The sequence below is a fragment of the Sus scrofa genome, chromosome 1, assembly GCF_054392235.1.
Source record: "Sus scrofa isolate SSC_HxYL_T2T_F1_AM1 chromosome 1, Sscrofa_HxYL_maternal_Yorkshire_Landrace_v2.0, whole genome shotgun sequence".
Taxonomy (NCBI): domain Eukaryota; kingdom Metazoa; phylum Chordata; class Mammalia; order Artiodactyla; family Suidae; genus Sus; species Sus scrofa.
In genome coordinates this window covers 74,977,954-75,001,573 of record NC_139383.1, presented here as the reverse complement: position 1 = coordinate 75,001,573, position 23,620 = coordinate 74,977,954, and the positions used below count along the sequence as shown (strand labels likewise).

At 46.8% G+C, this 23,620-nt stretch overlaps 1 long non-coding RNA gene across 7 annotated transcripts in view; it reads right to left on the bottom strand.

Annotated features, from left to right (window-relative positions):
* The window catches only part of LOC106508915 (uncharacterized), a 70,752-nt gene that overhangs the window by 11,924 nt on the left and 35,208 nt on the right, over positions 1-23,620 (bottom strand). The window contains exons 6-7 of one of the 7 annotated variants that reach the window (XR_014806992.1): positions 22,331-22,467; positions 3,868-4,067 (exon numbers count right to left, since the gene is read on the bottom strand). The exons of 4 other annotated variants lie outside the window; for them this stretch is intronic. This is a non-coding gene — a long non-coding RNA (uncharacterized LOC106508915). Of the gene's footprint in view, positions 1-3,867; positions 4,959-18,521; positions 18,580-22,330; positions 22,468-23,620 lie in introns of those variants that run through there. 2 more of the 7 variants (XR_014806994.1, XR_014806993.1) reach the window with 2 other exon arrangements.

The window sequence follows — 23,620 nt, the reverse complement described above, 5'->3', positions numbered from 1 at the left end:
AAAAAAAACCTCCCACAAAAATCAAAACACACAGAATCCAACTTCAGGAACAAGGCAGACATTCTGAGTTGAATGTTTTTGATTGGCAGTGCCAAGAACAGGAGCCAAGTTCTAAAAACACATAACTTTACATTTTTAAAGAAAATCAACTTAAATATTTCAATGAGTTTATTCATTTAAACCAGGAAAGTGGGCACTTTTATTATTTGGATAAAAGCAAAAATACCAGGAAAATTCAATCTAATAAAAGAAAATACACACGCAAAAAAGAAAATTTACATGTACATATGCACCCTTCAAGGAATTAGGAAGTACTCTATAAACAGACAGGAAAACGTCCTGAATGCAGTCTGGTCAAATAATGGGATGTTACAATTTAGCAAATATTCTGATTATAGGGGACTGTCTCTATCTTAGAGCCTATGTCTAGGATTAAAATAGAAACATAAACTCATGGACATGGAGAACAGACTTGTGGTTGCCAAGGGGGTGGGGGAGGGAGTGGGATGGATTGGGAATCTGGGGTTCATAGATGCAGACTATTGCCTTTGGAGTGGATAAGCAATGAGATCCTGCTGTGTAGCACTGGGAACTATATCTGGTCACTTATGGAGGAACATGATAATGTCAGAAAAAAGAATGTACACATGTATGTGTGACTGGGTCACCTTGCTGTACCGTAGAAAATTGACAGAACACTGTAAACTAGTTATCATGGGAAAAACAAAAAACATAACTAAGTCTGTACTTGCTAAAGAATCGGAGATCAGCGAAACATACTCAACACTAAAACAATTCTGATAGTGGAGTTATCAGTGAGGACTCTAAAGGTCCTTTAGGATCTTACAGCAGTTGTGACCATTATTACAAATGTGAAGTTACAACTGTCTTTGGAGACATCATGTACCAGTGCTGAATAACAGAATTCCAGTTGATAGGATTTGGATTGAGCAAATGTAAATGTTATGGAAAGGCGGCAAGAGGCCAGAATTGGTGGGTCCACCTGGTACACCCAGGCGGGAGCAGGGCCAGGCAAGTTTTGCTCCTCATTGGGTACCCATGGGCATAGTCCTGGGTGCATGGTACACACGGAATGAGTGTTGCTGAATAAAGACTGTGGATGAATGAATTAGTGCAAAACAGAAAGTTAAATTGGAATCTTTCTGTTGTTGGCGAACTTCTGCTGATGCCCAAAGCTGATCTGGGTAACAAGTGGCCCCATGTTCCAAAGAGAGATGCAGCTTCCATTGATGTAAGACTTGTTGGGAGTTGGCCAAACCAGAGTTATAGATGATATAGATTCATAGATACAATTTTAGACCAACTGTAAAGGAGTCGTAGTAAGAGGTATCATGCATGTATTTATTTTCCTTTTCTTCCCACTAGAGGAAGGGAGGGTGTGCTTCCCCAGTCCTTGAGCCCAGTGAGGATGGTTCTAAGAGGACCATTCAGAGAGTGGGGGTATCAGCCAGGAGCAAAGATAAAATCTCCCCTCTGGTGGAGTTCCCGTCGTGGCACAGCAGAAATGAATCCAACTAGGAACCATGAGGTTGCAGATTAGATACCTGGCCTCGCTCAGTGGGTTAAGGATCTGGCATTGCCATGAACTGTGGTGTAAGTGGCAGAAGCGGCTCGGATCTGGCATTGCTGTGGCTGTGGCATAGGCTGGCAGCTGTAGCTCCAGTTTGACCCTTAGCCTGGGAACTTCCATATGCCACGGGTGTGGCCCTAAAAAGCAAAAAAAAAAAAATAATCTCCCTTCTGGGTGGATGCTTGCTTCATCACAGGGTCTTGACACCACAGGTGAAAATTTCTTTCTTCTTTTTGCTTTTTAGGGCTGCACCTGCGGCAGATGGAAGTTCCCAGGCTAGGGATCGAATCGGAGCTGCAGCTGCCAGCCTACACCACAGCCACAACACCACCAGATCCTCAACCACTGAGTGAGGCCAAGGAGCAAACCCATATCCCCATGGATACTAATTGGGTTCTTAACCCACTGAGCCACAACAGGAACTCCAATAGGCGAAAATTTTTCTGGGGACCATGTGGACCCTGAGGATGGCAACTGGGCTAGGTTCTTCTTGCTAGGAGCAGCCAAGGGCTTTGACTGCCATGGAGAGGTAAAGCAGACATTAGATGGCCATGTGGGATACCCCCATTGGCTCTGGAGCTCAAGGGGAGTCCTAGGAGTCAGCCAGAGAGGGCACCATCCCATGGCCAGGGACTGCAGGGCACAGTCCCTAGGGGGAAGGGTGCAGGGGGGGAAGGTCCACAGGACCCACTAAAATGCCTTCTAAGAGAAAGAACCAGTACCTGAACCCCTGCATTCAGAGGACACAGTGGCTGTACCACAGCCAACCAAAAAGACATTTTTTTTTTTTTTTTTGTCTTTTTGCTATTTCTTTGGGCCGCTCCCGCGGCATATGGAGGTTCCCAGGCTAGGGATTGAATCGGAGCTGTAGACACTGGCCTATGCCAGAGCCACAGCAACGCTGGATCCGAGCCGCATCTGCAACCTACACCACGGCTCACGGCAACGCCGGATCGTTAACCCACTGAGCAAGTCCAGGGACCGAACCCGCAACCTCATGGTTCCTAATCGGATTTGTTAACCACTGCGCCACGACGGGAACTCCTAAAAAGACACTTTTGCTTCTTTCCTTCTTCTTCCTGTTCTCACTTTACCTTCGTGTCAGAAGCAGCTAGTGAAAGGCCAGAGACAAGGCAACAATAAAAGACTGTGCAATCTTTTTGAGCAAAAAACCTGAGCTGAGGGAAGAGGAAATAGCTTTGAATTTGGCAGGGAACTGTTGCAAATGTATAATACCTTAAAGGGACTGTATGGTCCTGGGATCTGCCTGAGTTGTTGACCAGTGAAAGAAGATTTGACAGCAGTTTGGAAAAGCAGTGGGTGGTGTGTGTGTGTGTGTGTGTGAGAGAGAGAGAGAGAGAGGGAGAGAGGGAGAGAGGGAGAGAGAGAGAAAGAGAAGCAATTCCCTGGTTATATCCCACCAAATATAGCCCATTTGATAAACTAGTTTTAGTGGAAGAATGAATGAATGAAATCATTTCTGCATAATTTAGTTGACACTTCGGCCACCTGTCCAGTGCTCTACTCACCCTACCTGCATCCAGCTGATATCCTCCCCTCAGCTGTAGGTGGAGGATGGGATGGGACCTCTCCATGGGCTTCAGGGTGTGGTGGGGAAAAGTCACCAGTGAGTCAGGGAAGGCTGACCTCTTGCACTGCTGACTCCTCTCTCATGTGCTGTGATGGCTGGATCACTCATCACCTTATCAAACACTGTGACGCGAAGTGTTCCTTTGGCCCCAATAAGAAATATTTTCAGCGGGCACAAAGCGCTGGGTGTGACATCACCTATGTTTGGTACAGGACATCTCCATGCCACGCCACTCAGGACACTCCCCAAACAGTAGGTCTAGGAACTGGGTAAGAAGTGTGGCAAGCTCTCTCTCCTGGGTCTATGCATGTTGCAGGGACCAACCCTGTGCAAGAAGGCTGAATGCTTCCCGCTTCCACCATCTTTTCCTAGATGAGCACAGCACACGTTCTTTTGTAGAGGCAGCTACGAAATTATGCTGGTAAGATGGTTCCTTCCTGCCCTGCTCTTTAAGGGCTGGGCTCACGGCCACCTGCATGGCCTCATGCCCAGTTTTCTCTTGTAACCTAATTGCACTGCCCAGAACCAAGTGATCCCTTGTCCGTCTCTCCTCCTAGAGCTGGAGTTTCCTTTTATTCATGATTCTACCTTAGGGTACAGAGTCGAGCCTCAATCAGTTCAGTGAATGAATTGATGTGTTCTGATTGGTCTCCTGGAGACAGGTAGAGTTAGGGAGCAGACTCACCTTCCAGAGGGGGTAGCAGAGGCATCAATGTGATGTGCGGGGGAGGATCTGGCCAAGGTCCCAGGTGACGCAGAAAAACATCCGTGAAGCCAAACGTCTGGGTAAACATACGTCAAAAGCTAGCCGTCTGGAGGTCAGGGCACCTTCTCAGAGTAAGGACTCTTGGCACGGAGCCCCAGACAGTCATGATGCCACCACCTCTGTTTAGGGGCATTTTGCAGGTTATCAAATGGTTACCTAACCATCAACTCCCCTGCTTTTCACAGCAACCCAGAGGAAAGAGAAGCAGATATTATTCTTCACATTTTACAGGCCCAGAGAGATTAAGTGACTTTCCTGAGGCCTCTCAGCTCCTAAAGGAGGGTGTGTGATGACCGCAGGCCCTGGGATCCCAAATCTGTGAGCATCCCACCAAACCTGATCAAACCCAAATCTTCAAAAGCATATGGAACATTTCGGGGCCCGCCAGGTGTCCCTTTTAGCTGCAGGGCAGTGCTAGGAGAGCCATCTCTCTCTTTTTGTGTCTCCTTTAGAGGTTCCTCCAACTCTGCCCCAGGAGGGCCCGCAGGGCCACACAGTGCTCTCATCCCGGGGAAGAGCCCCACAAGGTCCCTCTTCCTGGTTCCCCAGTTGCAGCCCAGGTGTCTGTTTGCAGAATCAGGCTCCAGGCGGGGTCCACAGCTTGTGCTGGTCCTGGACAGGACAGATTGCCGGGATACAGAAACGGCTCAGCAGCCAACACGCTTGCCGTATGTGAGAGGCTGCCTCGCCAAGGCTGTCTGTCATTCTCTGCTCCAAAATGCTGGGCAAAAAGCGAGGCCAGCAGCATCCTGCCCTCCGTGCTTCAGATGGGCAAGCTTTTGTTTCCACTGGCAACACCCAGTGTAGTTCATTCCCTTTGGAGAAGCGTCTCGGCATCAAGACGAAAGAGTTCCTGAAATGTGGCAGATTCAGGGGCCTGATTTACAAAGTTGGGACCAGAAGGTGGAACGGCTTTCGAGGTTTTGTTTCAGATTGTTAAAAGAGATGCCAAAAGATGTCTTTTTTATGTTCCGTTGGCTGCCTCTTTTAATGTCAATACCAGCTTAATGCTGAAGGTAACAAATGACACACTGTGAAATCTTGCCCAGTTCATTTTTAAAAGGAAATTTGAGGGGTGGGGGTGGGAGGACTGAAATGAATCTTTGCTTTTTAAGGACAAAGCATATTTAGACAGGCTAAAATGTGGCAAAATAAATAAACAAGTAAATATCAGTTCGGTGACTTCGATTTCCCGAAACTCCTTTTAAAAGCGAGGGGAGATGTGAAAAGCAAAAATTCTACTCAAATTCAAAAAGTTTCCAAGGAAAATTCCTGTAACCTTGAAGAATAATAAAGGCTCCCGGATATATTTGGAATTTCTGAATGGTAGCACTGTTTCCCGAGAGCATTTTCAACATCCCAAGTGAAACATGAGAACAAGGCCTAAATTGTTGGGTAAAGAGCAAAGAACTCTTTGGTTTGAGAAAAAGAGGGAGACTATAAGAGTCAAAAAGGCTGCAAGGGGCTGGAGGTTCACATGAAATATGAATGATGGTAGCTTTTTGCCAGAAAAACCTTTTACTAGGTGCCATATGCAAAAATGAATATCATCATCACATTACATAAAACAAAAAGATGGGAGCTCCTGTTGTGGCACAGCAGAAACGAACCCGCTTAGTATCCATAAGGTTGTGTGTTCAATCCCTGGCCTTGCTCAGTGGGTTAAGGATCCAGTGTTGCCATGAGCTGTGGTATAGTTTGCAGACACAGCTCAGATCTTGCATTGCTGTGGCTGTAGTGTAGGCCGGCAGCTACAGCTCCGATTCAACCGCTAGCATGGGAACCTCCATATGCCACGAGTGTGGTCCTAAAAAGACAAAAATTAAAAAATAAATAAATAGTCCATTTCATGCCCTCTTGCATTCCATGAGCTTTGCCTTTGCCTTTTAGCTGCATATAAGGTGTCCGGGTCTGGGGGTCTTTGGGGAAAGACCAGGCATACAGTCAAGCTTTCTCATAATCTTTGCCAGACCCTAGGCATCTGTTGTTTGCAGCCCCATCCCTGTCCAGACCCCTGTTCGTCTTGAGGCCGTAGAGCTTCTTTGCCATTATCATTTATTATCCCCAGCCATTTCTAAGCCCCTCAGACCTCCAAATTGGACATGATACTGGACCCTGAGGGGGATCCATGGTTGAGTGACCTACGTGGCTGCCCCCATTCAGCTTCTAATCCATGGGTATAGACAGCGTTCCGTGACACACATAGGCAGTGAAATAACAGCCAGCATCATCTGATAACTGTAATACAGCCTACACACTTTGAAAATGCTCATGAGGGAGCAATTACCTCTAGGGGAATGGCCGGGGAAGACCTCATTCACACAGCATCAGGGCAAAGGAGCCCTGAAGGGTGAACTGGGCTTTGACAGAGAGAAGTGGGCAGAGAGGGGACAGGAGGAACACAGGCCTGGAGCCTGGACCTGCCTGGCACCTGCAGGGAATCTCCAACTCCTCTGTGCCTGGTACAGACGTGCGGCAGCAGATGGGGCTGTGGGGGGAGGCTGGGCTGCGCCTTGGGAGGTTTGAGCATGTGATAAGGACTCAGAGTTGATTCTGGAAGTAAAAGAGGCAAACTATTGGGAGCAAAGGAATTACAAAGCTCAGGGGATCTGGGATGCCTCTGAAACTGCCTATTTTCCTGTGCTCCTGCCTGGTACGTATGGTGAGCAGGAAGCTTTCTCTAGTTTCTCACAAGGCCTCACTGTTCTGAGGCCAAGTTTTGGGGCCAGTCTGGGCAAGAGTCTCACTGCCATCCTTTTCCCCAGCTCCCCAGCTCCAGCCCAGACCCGGGCACAAAAGATGCCTCCCGTGTACCCTCCTTGGACACGAATGGCATTAAAATAGAGACCTGGGGAGGGGGCAGGGCCCAGAGGCAGGTGCCCCACTGGGGCTCCCCTGGGACCTCCCTGTGGTGTCACGTTTCCAAACTATCTAAGGGAGTTTTCTTTACACCACGTTTTCATGTCAGATCAATGAAGAACCCTGCAATAACTTCAGCTAAGAGGTATGGATTTCAACCTTTGGCAACATTATCTCAAATGTTTAAAACAAAGCAGCAAACTCTGTCCAGGCTTTCCCTACTCCTCTGGAAGCTCAAAACCAGGCCCCAGGTTCTCCCCTGTCTCTGCCCATCACCTCTGCCACCAGCTAGCCACCACAGAACCCTGCCGGCCTTTTCGATATTTTATTTAGTGAGCAGAAACGTGGCTCTCGCCCCTTCACCCCACTCTTCTCATGCTTTTGCATGGCAGGCCAGGCTGCAATTCTTGTCCTTGGAGCCCTTTGCTCAAAAGACCAACAGTAGCGATGGAGTTTTCCAGAACAAAGCCCATGCTCTACCTGAGATGAGTTTCCGCTCTTTTACTACAACCACTAATCCCTGCGCCAGGCTGCTCATTAGAAGCCTTCCACCTCGAGAGCTGTGGGCTGTGGGAAATAGGGAAGAGGTGTCACAGACTCTGGGCCAGGGAGGGAGCCATTTGTTAGATCGAAATCAAAGCCCCTGTGAAGACCGGAGACAGAAGGGCCTCACCAAAGGGCGGCTTCCAGAATGCTCTGATGGACTTTATTTTCATTTTTTTGTCTTTTTAGGGCCACACCCGCAGCATATGGAGGTTCCCAGGGGTTCCCACAGCCACAGCAGCAAGGGATCCAAGCCAAGTCTGCTACTTACACCACAGCTCACAGCAAAGCTGGATCCTTAACCCACTGAGCGAGGCCAGGGATCGAACCTGTGTCCTCACAGATACTAGTCAGGTTCATTACCCCTGAGCCATGACAGGAACTCCATTCTCTGGCTGATTTTAGAACTATGGAAGCTGGGAGCCCAAAACACCACTCAGAAATGAGTATGCCTGCATTTAAAGCACGCGAACTTAACCAACAAGAATATCCTGCAACGTGCCAAGCACTCGGTTGGACTTAGAGACTCAGGAGTGTGTCTTCACCCCCTTCCTTTCCCCCCCTGTCACTTTGCAAGGTGCAGGTGCCCAACCCACCTGTGAGGCCCCCTCCCTCCCAGGCCTGGGAGGTTCTTACATGTGGTAGGTGTCAGTGACTGTGGGCTAAAAAGAATTGGCCGGTTCACATGTTTGTTGAAACCTCATTACAGACCAGAAGCTGTATCAAGCCTGAAGACAGACTGAGATAAATAAAGCCCAGTCCCTTTTCTCCTGAGGCTAAATGACCATGGTGGACACGCAGAGAAGAGTGAACATTTAGGTACAATGACCTAAGTCCTAAACGAAGGACGAAGTAAACATAGAAACAGGCCTAGACCGGCAAAACTTTGCTTTGATTGGCAGAACAAAACTGCTCCCATTACCTGGATCCAGAGCAAGGAGCTGGACTACCTACTTCCCCCACTTCTGAGGGAGCCAAAAGGAAAGGGGACCACATTCTTGCCCCAGCAGGAGGAGAACGTGCCTGCACACACACCCCTTCCTCTCTCCCATCCCAGCTCCATGGCTCTGGCAGCCAGGACACTCAGAAACACAGAAGATGGGACACACATTGCCATGGTCTTGCCCTGAAATACAGAAAGGTCAGGACACCCCAGTGTCCTGGGGACAAATCCATTGGGAAGAATAAGATAGAAAGACATTGGAGTTCCCGTCGTGGCGCAGTGGTTAACGAATCTGACTAGGAACCATGAGGTTGCGGGTTCAATCCCTGGCCTTGCTCAGGGGGTTAAGGATCCAGCCTTGCTGTGAGCTATGGTGTAGGTTGCAGACCTGGCTTGGATCTTGCGTTGCTGTGGCTCTGGCGTAGGCCGGTGCTACAGCTCCAATTAGCCCTCTAGCCTGGGAACCTCCATATGCCGTGGGAGTGGCTCAAGAAAACGCAAAAAGACCAAAAAAAATAAAAGATAGAAAGACATTGATTTGCAGGGAACGTTTGGAGGTAGAACTGCAAGTTTTCAGAATTTTCCCAAAGATAAACGCACCAGAACACACACAAACACACACACACACCTATCTATCCATCCATTGCCCATCCGCTTTGCTTTTAGAAGTAAAAATGACAAAAATAGAGGACTAGAGTATTTATGGGGTGAAAGGAACTGGGGCCAGGAGGGAGTGGGGCTGCCTGGGGTTATTTGGGCAGTGATGACGCAGGATCCTTAGCCGGCTGAGCCACCAGGGAACTCTGGGTCTTCCTGTTTTGATATAAACTCTAAACCAAGGACCACAGCTCTCGTCTCACCCTCTTTCTGGAAGCACACCCCGCACGCCACCCTCTTCTTTGCTCTTCTTGTAAAACCCCCCTGCTTTTCGTGAGAAAAATAAAACAAAACCCGTATTACAAAATCTGTAAAGTCCCATCTAATTCAGTTTCTGAGTAACTACCGTCATTCCTACACCCACTGCCCTCCTCCCACCCAGGACTTTCTAATTTTAGAGTTAAGAGCATGGAACTTGACACTGGATATGTTTCCATTTACCATGAAAGGCATGTTTCTCCACAAACAACTGGAGGGCAGGCTTGGAAAACAGGTTTAAAGACCAGACTTGTAGAATTTTGGCACAGCAATTCTCTGGAAATGTCCACCATCCCAGCAAGAGGCAGGAAGCATTGAGAACGAATATGTGCTCTGGCTTCTTTCAAGTGAAATGATTTCATTTTAAGAGTTTTGATTCATAAAATAGCCCCAGCTAATTTTCCAAGGAAAACGAGTATATTTTGTTTTTCTTCATTCTTCAAAGTCTGTTTGGGCCATGAAAAGAATTATCCTGAATTTATTAAAAAGATTTAACTGGGGAAATGCCCCCAGTGCTTTATGAAGGAATATAGAAGAGGGACAGGAGCAAATTTGATAGGGATAGAAATTGTTTTTGCGATTTAGAAATTAGGGATCAGTTTAGCGTTTTGACTGTTACCAATCAAAAATAAACTGGAAGAAACCCTTTGGCATGCTATTGTCCATTTCTGTAGGTTTGTAGATTTATAGATTTAGAAGTAGAAATAGCTTTTATTTCTACAGAAGGAAAGGCCAAGTCTTAATTGGGAAGCTGACATTTTTACACCTACATTGATTCTCTCTCTCTCTCTCTCTCTCTCTCTCTCTCTCTCTCTCTCTGGCTGTGCTTGTGGCAGGTGGACGTTCCCCAGCCCCAGGGATCAAACCTGTGCCACAGCCACAACCAGAGCCACAGCGGTGACAATGCTGGATCCTTAACCCACTGGGCTACTAGGGAGCTCCTGGATGTTGTCTTTACATAAACTGTAGGTCAACTCTTTTTATTGCCACTTATATCATCAAATTATCCATATTTTCCTTAATCATCATTTTATAAGAGGAAAAGTCAGAAAACATTCTCAATGCAGTTTTAAAAAAAAATCACACAGGCCTCCTGCCTGTTCAGTGTCCATGTCTCCTTCCTCTCACCTGTTTGCCCCCTCCTTCACCCACTCTCCCAGGTGGGCAGCACAGCTCTTGGAACACAGGCCCGAGTGTTTGCTCTGCTTTTCTTTTCTTTTCTTTTTTCTTTTCTGTCTTTTGTCCTTTTAGGGCCACACCAGCGGCATATGGCGTTTCCCAGGCTAGGGGTCCAATTGGAGCTGTAGCTGCCACCCTACACCACAGACACAGCAAAGTGGGATCTGAGCCGCATCTGCGACCTACACCACAGGTCATGGCAACACTGGATCCTTAACCCACTGAATGAGGCCAGGGATCGAACCCACAACCTCATGGTTCCTAGTTGGATTTGCTTCCACTGTACCACGGGAACTCCTGATCTGCTTTTCTTTCCACTCCAGAGTTGCCACCCCAACAAAGAGCACTTTCTTGCCCCAGGACCAGCTCCTGGGCAAAGCACAGTCTTTCCAGCTCCTTCCTTCCATCTCATTCCTCAAGACAAACAAGGCAGCAGCCAGTTTCCCTTTTATGTAAAAAGAACTTACTGCTAATCCCTCGGTGGAAATGGATGGCAAGCACTGAAAGTAACAAGAACAAGGAAGCTACCAAAGCTTAAGGAATCTCCTCAGCTCTCCAAGGCATGTCCCCGATTACAGCCTGAATTTTTCCTTCTTACGTGGCCTGCAGGAGCTTCTTTTAGTTGGTGTTGGATGTCGGGAAAACCTAGAGAGATTGGCGGCACATGTAAATTTGATCTGGCTTCCTTGCTGGAAGAATAGATCAACAGAATTCTTGACTCTTGCCTAAGGCTCCTGCCCAAGATGCCAAACATGGCCGCTTCTCCATCCTGTGCCCAAAGCAGACTCAGCTAAACAATCACAGATCTGTTTCCTGGTGAGCCGGGACACTGACCCAGAATCCTTCTTAACAAGGTGCTAGAGGCGGCCATGAGCAGCTCTGTGAATTTGGCAGGTAAAATGAACTTATTTGTCATTTCTGTCGCACCCTGTCACATATTCTGGGCGCTCTGTGTAAGAAACAGTCATCAGCCTCTTACAAAGGCTGTATCCACCTTGCAAGAAAGCCTGGCTTCTTTGCCTCTTGTCTTAAGCAGGGTCATCCAGCAGACAGGCATTCACCTACTTGGCCTGCTCCCTGACAAGGGTTTGTCAGGCCTTAGGTTTTTAGCAAATCTTAACATTTACACTATTAGTTTGTGCACTTGAATTAGTCAAGGGCTAATGACCTGCCTAGAAATTTGGCTTTTGCATAGCAAAGGAAACCATAAAAAAAAAAACAAAAAGACAACTTACAGAATGGGAGAAAATAATTTCAAATGATGCAACTGACAAGGGCTTGATCTCTACAATATACAAACAACTTATACGACTCAACAGCAAAAAAACCAACAACCCAATTGAAAAATGGGCAAAAGACCTGAATGACATTTCTCCAAAGAGATATACAGATGGTCAACAAACACGTGAAAAAAATGTTCAACATCACTGAGTATTAGAGAAATGCAAATCAAAATTACTCTGAGGAACTACCTCACACCAGTCAGAATGGCCATCATTAATAAGTCCACAAGTGACAAATGCTGGAGAGGATCTTGAGAAAATGGAACCCTCCTTCACTCTTGGTGGGAATGTACAACCACTATGGAAAACAGTATGAAGATTCCTCAGAAAACTAAATATAGAACTACCATAAGATCAAGCAATCCCACTCTTGGGCATACATCTGGACAAAACTTTCCTTGAAAAAGACACACAAGCACCCATATGCTCATTGCAGCATTATCATAATAGCGAAGACATGGAAACAACCTAAATGCCCATTGACAGATGAATGGATTAGGAAGATGTAGTATATATAAACAGTGGAATACTACTCAGCCATAAAAAAGAACAAAACAATGCCATTTGCAGCAACATGGATGGAACTAGAGACTCTCATACTAAGTGAAGTCAGAAAGGGAAAGACAAATACCATATGATATCACTTATATCTGGACTCTAATATATGGCACAAATGGACCTTTCCACAGAAAAGAAACTCATGGACTTAGAGAACAGACTTGTGGTTGCCAAGGGGGTGTGGGAGGGAGGGGGGTGGACTGGGAATCTGGGGTTAATAGATGCAAACTATTGCCTTTGGAGTGGATAAGCAATGAGATCCTGTGTATAGCACGGGGAACTATATCTAGTCACTTACGATAAAGCATGATGGAGGATGATGTAAGAAAAAGAATGTATGTATGTATGCTTGACTGGATCACCTTGCTATACAGCAAAAAATTGATAGAACCCTGAAAACCATCTATAATGGGAAAAATAAAAATCATTAAATAAATAAAAATTTTTTAAAAAGAAAAGAAATTTGAAGGCGTTCCCATTGTGCCTCAGTGGGATAAGAACCAGACAGAGTGTCTGGGAGGATGTGGGTTCAAATCTGGCCTCACTCAGTGGGTTAAGGATCCTTCCTATGTTGCTGTGGCTGTGGTATAGGCCAGCAGCTAAAACTCCAATTCAGCCCCTTTCCTGGGAATTTCCATATGCTGCAGGTGTGGCCCTAAAATGAAAAGAAAGAAAAAGAAATTTGAGTCATTGGTCTAAACACAAAAAAGGGAATTTATTTGGTGCGGACGGAACAGTGTATTCAAGCTACTGGAGAGACAGGTGGGCCCATTTGCTATAGGTTATCATCAAAAGACTGGGGACTGGTAGCTCAGGCTCCTCTGGGGTGTGGCAGGGTAGAGGAAGTGACGAAGGCCACGATTTTCCTTCATGCTCACGCCCTCCCCTACGGGCCTCTGGGGCACTTGGAAGAAATTAAAGCCGAACGTGCACATCTAGCTTGTTTCAATGCAGGCAAGGGGCTGGGGTTTAGAAGCCTGCAGAGACTTCTAAGACTGCTAAGAAGCAGCTTCCTCAGATCCAGGTCCCTGCTAGCATTAGCTGTGCTCTGATGCGGCTCACATGGTTCTGCTTCAGATGATATAAACCATCCCATCACGTGGCATGGAGGCGCCTGGGAGGAAAACATTTCGAACGTGAACACAGAAGTACAGGCCTGCAGATTTATACAGGCACGTGGTTTCAAAAGGAAACAGAAACAGCTTTTCTTTCCCATTCTTGAGCTGCCTCGGGTGCCACAGAGTCACAGTTTGGAACCACTGCAGGACTGTTTGGAGGACGTGAAGTCACAGTTGAAGGGAAGAGTCAGAGATTCATTGCTGTGAATCACGCATACATTTCTCTGGCCGCCGCTGGAGTTCAAGCCTGTGCGTGTGGCTGAGATAGCAAGCATCTGCCCCTTAAGGGTGACTCAGTTTCTTTGAAGTGACTGCCTAGACGACATGATATTTCCAGAAGCTCAGAGATCCATCACAGGATCCAACCGGAATTGTCTGCAATGAGCCAAACTCTAGGCCTCACTTAAATCATAAATCATCTGGAATGAAGTTAAAAGCCATGACTAGTAATGTAAACTTACATCCAGAACTGAGACATGGTTCTGATTTAATATGTACCATAGTCCTGAGGTTGGTTCAGACTTCTAAACACCAGTGATCTCTAGGCTACATCTAATTAAAGACTAATTCTGGGCCTCTAACTGTATATGAGGATCTGAAAAAAGGGCCTTGGACTGCTTTTGTATTTCTGATAAATATCTACATGTTCAAATAGCTGAAACCATTTGCCATTTAAAAATGTCAGGCAGCAACATGTACCACATATGGATTTCTGACGGAATGGTTTACAAATGGGAAAAACCTAGACACAATCCTTTCTTAAGGAGGGTGGGCCTGGAGTTCCTGTCATGGCACAGTGGTTAACGAATCCTGACTGGGAACCATGAGGTTGTGGGTTCGATCCCTGGCCTCGCTCAGTGGGTTAAGGATTCAGCATTGCCGTGAGCTATGGTGTAGGTTGCAGACGTGGCTCGGATCCTGCATTGCTCTGGCTCTGGGTAGGCCAGTGGCTACAGCTCAAATTAGACCCTTAGCCTGGGAACCTCCATATGCCACCGGAAGCAGCCCTAGAAAAGGAAAAAAGACCAAACAAAACAAAACAAAAAACAACAACAACAAAAAAAGGAGGATGGGCCTAACTCGTCTGGATTCTACATATTCCAAAAATGTTTGGATCCTTCTAACCCACTCTTCTTTCAAAGCCCAGCAAAATATTTTTTACTTCAATTCAACATATCCTAAGGCTTAGCTTTCTGATTCCATTGTGAAAGAAAGTCCTTCTGGGTCCACTGCTATTTGCCAAGCTGGAATGATTGATACCTCCTCCAACAAAGGAGGGCCCCATCCTCCTTGTTTCAGAGCATCAGCACCCAGCCCTTTGGTTTTCTGCAATGACTCACTCCTCTTTTCCTCAAAGGCCCTCTCCCCTCCCTGCAAAGGATCCTTTGAAATTCCCATTTTGATGGGTACAAGAGAAGAAAAAAAAAAAAAGAACTTCTGCCAAGAGAAAGAGTCTTCTCAGTGTATCTTTAACACAACCACCTCAGCCTTCATCTTAAAGCTGCTGAGGACTTAGACCCATTCCAATGGAACATTGGAGGACATGGAACTGCTCCCTCTGACATCTTGCCCTCATTCCTGGACACCAGTGAGTCCTAACTGGCATCTCCCATCCTCCCAGGGCTCTCCGGATTTTCTGTGTGCTTCATTCTCTGCTAAGTGGGTCTTGAGCCTCCAGAAAAGCTGGCACCCATCCTGGTGTATAACAGGAAGAAGGGGGAAAAGAGAACTTATTTTAAAAGAATCTCAGAGTTTCCATGGCTCAGCAGAAACGAATCTGCTAGGAACCATGAGGTTGTGGGTTCAATCCCCGGTATCGCTCAGTGGGTTAAGGATCTGGTGCTGCCATGAGCTGTGGTGTAGGTCAGATACGGCTCAGATCCGGTGTTGCTGTGGCTCTGGCGTAGGCTGGCAGCCACATCTCTGATTAGACCCCTAGCCTGGGAACCTCCATGTGCCACAGGTATGGCCCTATAAAGACAAAAAGACAAAAAAAAAAAAAAAAAAAGAATCCCAGTTTATTCCTGGATCTGGCACTGACTCCCTGTGTGCCATTAAGAAGGTCAGGTCCAGTATCTCTGGTTTCACTTCCTCATCTCCCATGGGTGGGGTGAGACCAAAAGATGGCCAAGGCCCCTCCCAGGTCTAGCAAGATAGAACCTACCCTCCCTCAGGGAGCCCCGGAAGTGGCAAGTGGCCGCTGTGGAATTGACCCCTCTTGGCTGGGGTCAAGAGGCTGGTTCTGCCCTGAGAATGCAGTGGGAGGGGCAATGAGAGGGAAGAGCAGAATTACAGAAGTAGGTGGAGCAGCCAGCTAGCACTTAGAAAAAGAACAGCTAGAACAACAAGGAGGGAGAAAAACAAACACTGCATAATCTCATTATATGTGGAATCTAAAAATACCAAACAGAGAACAGATTGGTGGTTGCCAAGGGCAAGGAATGGGGTGGTGGGGGGAAGGTGGTCAAAAGGTACAAATTTTCAGTTATAAGATGAAGTATCTCTGCAGATGTCTTACAAAGCATGATGACTGTAACTAACAATGCTGTAGAGTATATATGAAAGTTGATAAGAGTAGATTTTAAAAGTGATCAGCGGAGTTCCCGTCGTGGTGCAGCAGAAACGAATCCGACTGGGAACCATGAGGTTGCAGGTTCGATCCCTGGCCTCGCTCAGTGGGTTAAGGATCTGGCGTTACCATGAGCTGTGGTGTAGATCGAAGATGCCGCTCGGATCTGATATTGCTGTGGCTGTGATGTAGGCTGGCAGCTAGCTATGGCTCCAAGGGGACCCCTAGCCCGGGAACCTCTATATGCCAGGGGTGCGACCTTAAAAAGCAAATAATAATAATAAAAATAAAAGCACTCATCACACACACAAAAATGTAACTAGGTGAGGAGGTGGATGTGTTAACTAACCTTATTGTGGTGATCACTTGCCATATACACACATATAAAATCACTACCTTGCACACTTTAAACTTATACAATGTTATAAGTCAATTATATCTCGATAAAGTTGGGGGTAAAAAGAACAATAAGGACAGCCAACGGGCACAGGAAAAGATGTTCAACACTGTTAATCATAAGAAAAATGCAAATGAAAAATCATGATGAGATATCATCTCAACACCTGTCAGAATGGCTATCATCAAAAAAGAGTACATAGCAAATGCTGATGAAGATTGGAGAAAAGGGAACTTTTATACATTGTTGGTAGGAATGTAAATTAGTGCAGCCAATGGAAAACAATGAGCAGACTCCTTAAACGACTAAAATTACAACTACCCCATGACCAGCAATTCCTGGGTATATATCCAAAAGAAACAAAAACACTCATTTGAAAAGATACATGCACCCTAATATTCACTGCAGCACTATTTACGATAACCAAGACAAGGAAGCTACCTAAGAGTCCATCGACAGATGAATGGAAAAAAGATGTGGCACATAGACACAATGGAACAGTACTCAGTCATAAAAAAGAATGAAATTTTGCCATTTGCAACAACATGAATGAACTTGAGGGGCATTATGCTAAGTGAAATAAGTCAAAGAAAAAAATACTGTATACATCACTGTATATTTTATAAATCTAAAAAATAAAACAAACTAGTGAATATAACAAACAAACAGACTCAGATATAGAGAACAAACTAATGGTTAGCACCAGGGAAGGGTCAGGTGGGATTAAGAGGTACAAACTATTATGTATAAAATAAATGATACAAGGATTTATTGCACAGCACAGTGAATATAGCCAATTTTTATAATAATTATAAATGAAATGTAAACTTTAACATTTGTGAATCATTATGCTATACACCTGAAATTTATATAATATTATAAATCAACTATACCTCAATTTTAAAAATATACTATTTAAAAAAGAGAAACAGGAAAAAAAAAAACCCAATAATGACAAACATTTACATGGCACTTGGCAGTTTAGACAGGCTTTTCTTATATTAGCTCATTATTACATTATCTCATGAGCAGTGTTTCTTAAACATAAGAATATGTCTCTCTGTTCAAATAAAAAAAGAGAAACCCTCAAGCCACTTAGCATCGACTTAAATTATTTCACTATGTTTCATGACGACGTCCAAACTAAATACAAGCTAGATATGAAATTTAATTTAGAAACCCTTCAACTTTATGGCGCTTAGGTAAGTGTCTGGTTTTGCTGAAGCTGAATTTCTAACACCGAATTAAATGGTAGACTGAGTGTGGTCTGAGTGGACTTCTGCATTTGGCCTTGGGAAGACTACTGGCAGAGGTTGCCTGCCCACTGAGGACATGGTGGGAAACAGCAGTCATAAGTCCATGGCGTTTTTTGCTACTTCAGCTTCATCAGATTCCTATTTCACCAAAGTTCTGTCATAAGCGAGGCTTGAAACCAGCTCTAACCGTGGCCATCTGAGACCTCTGCCTCTTTCACTTGCAAATAAGGTTCACGGCTTGCCTACCAATCCTTGTAAGTTGTTTGATAAAAACAGGGTAAAGACACAGATGCATGCCCATGAACATGGGCTTTTGTGTCTGGCAGGCTTTTCCTGCCACATGCTCTGGGGAGGCCGCAGGTCTCCCACCTCAGCAGGGACAGTGCTTTCACAGATGCAGGCCCTGAAGAGCTAGGTGGCACTAAGGTCTTGGTGGTCACCCAGAGGACCCAGAAGAGGTTCAAATAATTTGGGGGATCATCACTGCAGAAATCTCAGCACGACACAGACCTGTTGAGAAGTGGTGGTCAGAGGTATAGGATGTCCCATCTTGTTTTAAAGTTCTACTACTGCTTTTTGATACTCTGTCACCCAATGACAAGTCACCAAACCTCCTTGCATATCAACCTCTTCATCTAAAAGATGGAAACATTAGGAGTTCCCATTGTGGCTCAGTGGTAACAAATCCAACTAGTATCCATGAGGATGCAGGTTTGATCCCTGGCCTCACTCAGTGGGTTAAGGATCTGGCAGTGAGCTGCAGTGTAGGTTGCAGACATGGCTCAGAGCCCACGTTGCTGTGGTTCTGGCGTAGGCCGGCAGCTGTAGCTCCGATTCAACCCCTAGCCTGGGAACCTCCATATGCCATGGCTGTGGCCCTAAAAAGACCAAAAAAAAAAAAAAAAAAAAAAAAAAGAAGGAAACACTAATAATGCCTGCTCATCCAAACTTACAGGATTGCTACAATGCAATGGTTCTCACAGTCTGATCCCAGAACAGCAGCAGCATCACCTAGGGATGAAAAGGCAAATTCTTACGCACCACCCCAGACCTACAGAATTGGGAGCTCTGTGCTGTGGGCAAGCTGTGTGTGTGTGAACGAGCTCCCCCTTCCCCACCAGGGGATTCTGATGCCCTCTTGAGTCTGAGAAGCCCTGCTACAAAGAGATGAGATGATGAGGGCAAACATAGTCTGCAAATCGCAACGCCAACAACCTCACTTTGAGAACCGCAGCTCTCCAGAAATAATGGTGCTATTGGGTCACCCTGGCTCCCATTAAAACATAAATAGCCAGGAGTTCCCATCGTGGCTCAGTGGTTATCAAATCCGACTAGGAACCATGAGGTTGCGGGTTCCATCCCTGGGCCTACTCAGTGGGTTAAGGATCCGGCGTTGCCCTGAGCTGTGGTGTGGGTCGCAGACGCGGCTCGGATCCCGCGTTGCTGTGGCTGTGGCGTAGGCCAGTGGCTACAGCTCCGATCGGACCCCTAGCCTGGGAATCTCCATCTGCCGCGGGAGCGGCCCAAGAAATGGCAAAACGACAAAAAAACAAACAAACAAAAAAACATAAATACCCAGAAGGGGAGGAACACCTTATGCTTTAAGAGATGTCAGTCATCCTCAACAAGCATGGCGGGCAGTTTGCTGTGAATAAACCCTCTCCAGAGTAGAGAGTTAGAAAGCTGAGAATCTCTGTCAGGGCCAAGGGAGGGAGAAGGAGTTGGAGCCACGTAGACCAGTCGGTCGCATTCCAGCTCTGCTGCTTACCAGCTAAGCCACTTTAGGCAAGTTACTTAAAAGACATCCCAATAATGATAATGACCTCCGATTAAATGACACAAGACAGCCAAGCACTCAGCTCAGTGCATGGTTAACAGAGGTATTCAATGTGTGAACCCATCATTAGCAGCAGGGTATCCAGGCACCCAGAGGCTCCCACCCTGGACCACTCCTCTCCCACATGGCTCACGGCTCCTCCCAACCATCCCATTATTATTCCCATTATCACCATCCTCGGCCTTTCTGCCCCAGAGCCTCTTGATCTTGGGCTTGAGACCACCACCCTAAGACGGTCTGGAAAGCTCAGCCACCAAAGAAGAATAAGGGCATTGCCCAGAATGGTTCTGGGACCTCAAAGGCAGGCCAGGCTGGGCTCTGGTCCCCATTTTGAAGCCTGAAAGATAGCAGACAACCCAAGGAGCAAGTCCCTCCTCTATGTCCCTGCCCTTCTCTGGCTCGGGGGTGTGGCAGGTACAGCCTGAGGTGGGCAGAGGGGACCGGAGCCGACCCAGAGCCTTGGTCCACTGTTAATCACTGGCTGATCTGGCACACTCAGATTTTATCTCTCAGGTGGCTCTGGCCTCTGAGATGGGTCATGCGGGCTTGGCTTGTCTTTCCTGGGATGACTCAGGGCTGCTGGCTGAGAGGTGCCCTCAGCTCCCCTCCCAGTAATGACAGGAGGTCAGATACCTTCCAGGTTAGTAAGGCCACTCCTCGAGGCTGCCTTTTGTCACCCATCCATAGTGGGAATTCTCCTGTAAGGAGCAGAGAGCCACACCTTCTCCCCAGCATGGGGGCGGTGGGGTGGCCTTTCCAGGTGGCACACGAGCAGAGCCGATTTCGCCACGGCCAGTCCACAGGCAAGGGACTGAGAGCAGGCCTGGCCCGAGAGTGGGACCTGGCTTCCTGGGCCTGCTTGGCCAGAAACTCCCCAACCTTCCCTCCCAGGCTGCACCTGCTTGCACCCCCACCTGCCTAAACAGCTGGAAGGAGAGGTCATGGCCGGCGTGGGAGATGGAAGAATGAAGGAAGAGCTGGGGTAACTGAGTACTTGATGGTAACGCCCAGAAACCACATGAAGCTGCAAACAGGGAAGGCGGTGCTGGACTGCTCCTGCTCCATCCATCACTGCACTGAGAGCCCTGGAGAAGCCATGCCTCCACGCGGTGCCCCCCAGTTTACATGCACGGTCATGCACTGCCTCACCTTTTATAAACCTACCAGCCGCAGGAAAGCTGCTTATCTGCAGCTCAAGATGGTCAAGAGACATGTCCAGCTCACAGGCTGGTAAGGGAAAGAATTTAGACCTGACCCTAGAACCAGTCTGTTTTCTACTATACCACTGGGGGTTTTTTTTGTTTTTTCTCCTTGGCCTCACCCAAGGCATGTGGAAGTTCCTGGGCCAGGGACCGAACCTGCACCACAGCAGTGACCTGAGTCACAGCAGTGACTGTGCTGGGTCCTTAACCTGCTGAGCCAAAGAGGAACTCCTCAAGCTTCTTATGAGATGAATTTTTTGAACACTGACAAAGAATATAAAACTCTCTATACCTCTCTATATGATCTTTGTAACTGCCTGTGAATCTACAATTATTTCAAAATTAAAAGTTAAAAAAAAACACCTGTTTCATACTCCACGTGTAGAATATATCTGTAAGATACTATTAGATGTCAGGAGGGGGTTCCCCTTTGGAAGGCAGCATTGAAAAGGAACACGGGGCTGGGAATGTTCTAGATCTGTGTTGGTTCCACATGTATGATAGATGCACTTTTCTATGTAAATGTTAAAGTTTGCAAGTAAAAAAATATATCAACGTGGAGGTGCTCTGGCTGAAAAGGAAGAGGGGTTGGGATTTGCTCAGCTTCTCCCACCGTCCCCTTAACCCCAGGATTCTGCAAAACAGTATGGAACCTGGGCTCTGATTGCTCCACATGAGTGCCCAGGGTCCAAGGACTGCAGCTCTCCAGGGCCTGAGCCAATGGTTTTGGTGCCATTTCCCATTATCCACTTATAAACCATAGTCTCCAGTTAAAAACCGTCACACCGGAGTTCCCATGGTGGCTCAGTGGTTAATGAATCTGACTAGGAACCATGAGGTTTTGTGTTTGATCCCTGGCCTTGCTCAGTGGGTTAAGGATCTGGCATTGCCGTGAGCTGTGGCGTAGGTTGCAGAGGTGGCTCGGATCCCGCGTTGCTGTGGCTCTGGCATAGGCTGGCGGCTATAGCTCTGATTAGACCCTTAGCCTGGGCACCTCCATATGCTGCGGGAGCGGCCCTAGAAAAGGCAAAAAGACAAAACAAAAAAACCATCATGCAAATGCATGTAAAGAAGAGCCTGAGACTGGGTGTGGAGGAGACCCCCAAAGGACACTGAGTGAAAAAGCTAACAGCAAGCTCTAGGGTTCCCGCTTGGAGAGGGCAGCCTCATGCTGAAACTATAAACTTAGAGTGAAGGATTTCCAAAGAAAACTGAGTTGTTTTTTAGAAGGGCTTTATGACTTGAAAGGAACTGGTTCAGACTTATAATCACAGGAGCTGAAAATAATGGCCATTCAAGGCGTTCTGCGAGTAAAAGGCAACTGACAAGGTAAAACAAACAAGCAAACCTCCCTCCCGTCGTCCTCGTAAGCTGGCCACGTACTTCATTTCCACCTGATTTGGCTTTTGTGAGGATTTCTGGGTGGACTGTGCCCTTGTGATCAGCTTGCCTTTGCAGGTTATTGCTCCCCTCACGCTTGGAGGACATGGGTAACATTTTTCCTTTTGATCCACTAAATTCGTTTCCACTGTTACCTGCCCACTGCTGTACCTGGAATCAGCAGTAGCTGCCAACGCAGAGCTGAGGGCAGAAGGGAGCCCAGGGTGAGGTTAATTGGGCAAAATTGAGGCCATTACAGTTTAACAGATCCTCCCAGGGGTCTATGGGAGGAAGGCTTAAGTGGGCTCCCCTGAGACGTAGGGAAGTTTGGAAGTGAACTTACTCTTGCGATTTACGGTAGCCAGAGTCCCAATTTTATGTGTCAAACAGTCACTCTCCAGGCTTCTGGGAGATGAAGTTGTTAGACAAAGGAGAATCTTTCAGGAGCTCCTGTTTCTAGACGAGGCTACTCCCTGAGGGCTTTAGGAAATGATAAAAATAATGAATCAGACTAATGACCCAAACGAGGGGTGGAGGTAGGGGAGAGGCATGAGGCATGCAGGTGTCAGAGTCTCCTACTTGGTGACATGGCTTTTCTGGGAAGGTCTTTCCAGCTCAATACCCCACTTAACCTCAAGGAAAGCAGGGTTTTGTTTTACTGAATTTTCAGGCTAAGCGGGAAATCACTTTTTAGTACATCCTTTGTCATTGGAACACCATTCTCTGTGATTTCTAGCCCAGAGCACTTGGCGCCTTGGGACCCCCTCCTCTGTGGAATAAAGGCAAGGAGTTTCCAGTTGGCCAAAGTGTGAGTGGCCAATGGCAGCACACAGTTCTTGTCATAAAAGCCAACCTCATAAAGACAGCCTTCACCAAAGGGCGCACCTATTTAGTCCAGGAAGGTGATGGCATGGTCCTTCTGTGCTCTCAGGACATCTGGTTTGTTGGGTATAATTGTGAGAGGCTTATTTCAATACTGACATGACAGAATCCTTCTAGAAAAGAGACCAGCTTGGTAGCATATCTCGGAGCTATGTCAGTTACAGAGAATGGGTTTGTGCAGCCCAGAGAAGAGAAGAATGATTTGGGGGTGGGGTAGTCCCCAGGGGAAGAGCTATGACCTCTGAGCGATGGTTCTAATGAGGGGTTGTTCGATACCAAACTCCTAGGTGGGTTTTCCCCACAGCCCAGTCACGGATCTCAACACTGCACGTACTATGGATTCACTTAAGGCTCACAAGAGTCTTCCGCCGTACTAACTCTTATTATCATCCTCATTTTACAGAGGTTAAAAACAAGTACAGAGAAGGTAAGTAACTTGTCCAAAGCCACACAGCTATAAATGATAGAACTGGAATTCAAAGCCAGCTTTCTTACTAGCCCAGGGTTCCTCAATCTTGGCACTATCAGCCTTTTCTGCTGGATGATTCTTTGTTATGGGTGACTGTCCTGGTGTCCCTGACTACTGTCCACCAGAAGCCAGTACTGTCGCTGAGTCATGACAACCAAATGTCTGCAGACATTGCCAGTGCTTCTTGGAAATCACCTCCAGTTGAGAACCTCTAAGCAAGAGTCTCCAGGACAGGACAGCTTGCTTCATGCAGGAGAGCCCCCCACCCCATGTCCCCTCAAG